Source organism: Pangasianodon hypophthalmus, chromosome 21, assembly GCF_027358585.1.
Source record: "Pangasianodon hypophthalmus isolate fPanHyp1 chromosome 21, fPanHyp1.pri, whole genome shotgun sequence".
In the NCBI taxonomy this organism is placed as follows: Eukaryota; Metazoa; Chordata; class Actinopteri; order Siluriformes; family Pangasiidae; genus Pangasianodon; species Pangasianodon hypophthalmus.
In genome coordinates, this window is record NC_069730.1 from 13,851,162 (window position 1) to 13,854,742 (window position 3,581).

Sequence of the window (3,581 nt, forward strand, 5' to 3'; positions counted from 1 at the left end):
TTCACAGCTAGATAGCTACAGTTGATTAGCAAAGAGTCAGGACCTCTGCACCCATCACTGCACACTTTTTCTTTTATTTACGATGGATTTGTGAAGTTACTTCTCTGAACATGTGAGTACATGGGTTTTGCCTGAGGGATATGTCAAATGTACCGCACATACACTGTTAACTCTAAGAGGCATATCCTTATCACATACACTTAATCCCGTTCTCCCGTTTTCCCTTTTCATTATTTGGTGCATATGCAGAAATGCCAAAATACCTCATGATGATTTATGAGGCTGTTTTCTTTAAGGATCTCTTCAAATATCAAGCAGTTAAAGTACTGCATAAAAACGTAATTAATTTACGCAACTGAACACAAGTAAATAACAATATCCTGCTAATATGATTATTCATTCATTCTTTCTTTCTTTCATTCATCTCGTTAACCACTTTTATACTAGTCATGTTTGTGGTGGATCCTGGGAACACTGGATTTCCAAATGTGCGCAGATTAATCCCTGATAATCTGTCTTGTATGACTTGTATGCCATGGTCCATAAGAAAAAAGTATAGGCTTCAGAGTCTCGAAAGCAGCACGTCCAAATGATTGCAGGCATAGTCACGCCCTAGTAGGTGCCTCATTGCTCCCCATTCACCCTGGGGGACATGTTCTGAAAAGCTCTAGTCGATTGCTCACTTCCTGCCTCACTTCCTGTCTTTGAGTTGTTTAAAACGAAGTCTTGCCATTCTCTCGAATGAGGGAAGTCCTGAGCTGTGTTTTGCTGTTAACATTTACTATGCTCTGACTATATTGCTATGATCTGTTTGACTACTTCTTTGGATTCTACTAGTTATTTTGATGTTTGATGCGATTACTGTGTTTTAACGACAATGTTTTTGGATTGTTTTTTAATTATATTTAATAAACTCAGCCACAGGACTGGTTCATATCAGTGGTTCTGTGTGATGCGAATTTCCATGTTCCCATTGCCCCAGAACACAAATGCTTTTGAGGTTTGCTGTCCAAGGACAGGCACTCCAATTCGACGCTCTACCTTTCAGTTTCTCTGTCTAGTGCCACTGGTGTTCTCGAGATGAAGGATTGCAACCCTATGGCACCTCTGATGGCAAGCGGCATCAGGACACTGGACAACTGGCTCCTATGTGCCCCCAAAACATCATGATATTCTTTTGTTGAATTTTTTTTGTAAGTTTTGACATGTATATTTGACAATGACAGTATTAAGACAACATTACAACTAATTGCAGCAGTGACTTTTACAGTACTATACTGTTATCAATATGTATATATTATTTGAAAATGTGTCATAACAGTAAACAAACATTGCTGTAGGAAGGCTGAAAATACTAATTAGAGTAAACCGCCTGGCTCTCAATCAGCTCTATTGCCAGTAAGATATCGTAAATTTTTTTTATTAGATTATTTTTACAGTGTATCCTTTGGCATCATTACAGAAATAATAAAAAAGTTTCAAAAGAACCCAAAGATCATAACATGTTAATACACAGAACTGCACAATTTGGATTCTCGGAGTTGGCCATTAAAAATCAACAATTAGACATTAACTCTTAACAAAAATCTCTGTGTTACAGAAGCCTTGGAATTATGCACAGGTCATTCTCGGTTATAAAGGCTGTTCAGTACAGCACATAGCATTATAATGAAGGGTGACATTTGCATTACAACATTCCGAAACTTTATGAAACATTTTATAATAGAGTTTATAAAAATGCTTACAAGGAATCATTACCAACGTAGAAAGAATTATAAGCACACTTATAATGATTTATGAATATAAGATGAACACAGGGTCTGAAAGAGCTAGGCCCACGATCTTCTGGTGTTCTAAAGTGTTTTATGCATTTAAAAAAATAATAGTAAACCTTATATCAGTAGCTTGCTACATCATGTCACATTAATTATAGATAATAAAGTCTTATCACCCGGGTGCATACAGGAATTTTGTAATGAGAGACTAATAGAATATAACCAGTAATAATGTATTGACTTAAGGCAAGACACTACAGGTAGAAACCAAAAACTCCTGTTTCTAAATGACCCGCATTCATGAATTTTTACCTTTTCATATCTATTTAGAAGGATATTACAGAGAAGGTTCCTAAAATGTTATATAAATGTAAAATAATTTTGGATTTACATTAGATTTTATACTGAAAAAATGACCAAAAAAAAAAAACTCACGCTACACCTTCTTTTTTATAACAGTCTGTGATATTCTTTTTTTAAAATTCTTTTTATTATTTTGCACAATTAAATATATACACAAAAAGAAAAGTAGTAAGATTCAAATATACAGCACAGGGAGCTTCAAAACCCTGTGAGGCCTTATTTAATGCTTCCACCTAAACAATGTTAAATTTTCACAAAGTAATAGAAAACACTAAATTAACTTAGAGAAAATAACACAACTACATCAAAATGATAAACTAATAATAACAATATATATCATAACAACAACAACAAATATAAATACAGAAACGGGTGAGTAGCATGTATATGTATATATCAGTGTGTATATGTGTGCATGTGTATGCATGCCTATGTACATGCCTGTGTGAATGTGCATCCATGTATGCGTTCATCTATAAAAAATGCTTGCGTATAAATGTGTGTAAGCATGTACAATATAAGTAACATGAGGGGGATATTGGTGTATACACCTGAACAATAATAATAATAATACATATCATTATAAATAAAATAAAGAAAACATAATATGTGGGCAACAATAACAATCTTGGTTGAACAAGCAATAAATGATTTTCATTTGAAAGGGTTTTCACAGTGAAGTAACCATTTTAATTCTAACATTATTCAAAGAATAGATTTTTTTTTTTGGTTTTATTAAGTATGCAAATGTACTTAGATGAAGCCTGATTTACATAAATAAATGTAAATTTATTACAATACCAAGAAAAATATTTGTAAGAATACCAGCAATCAACTGACAAAGATTGTGATATCAAGTCTTTTTTTTTTATTACTTTTTTAGTTTTATATATATATATATATATATATATATATATATATATATATATATATATATATATATATACATATATTAAATCAGGGGTTTAATAATCAAGGGAATAATCATGTATAATGTCTAGTTCATGTTCACATGCTCAGGATTATATGTACACTTGCAGAATTGCACCACCTAGTGATTGTAAAGAGAAATGCACAGCTCTTAGAAATACAGGCATGTGAAGCACTGCACTTCAATTTTAAAGGGAATAAAATTGTAAATGAAAAAAAAACAAACACCAAAAACATAAAAACAACATATAAAAACGTATCTTTACGCTTTAAACCTAATAAGCCTTTATGACACTGACTGACAATAGAGTAAAAAGAAGCAAAAAAGGCTAATTAGTTATGAATTGGTTCGTAAATGACAGAATAAATGCGAGCACACTGTAGAAAAATCCATTTATCGAATGGAATATTGTGTAAAACTGTGTAAAAATATGAATATTAATAATAATATTTAAATAAACACAGTGTGAAGTGTGTTAATCTCGGTTTCTATTCCAGCTTTTGTTTCTCTGC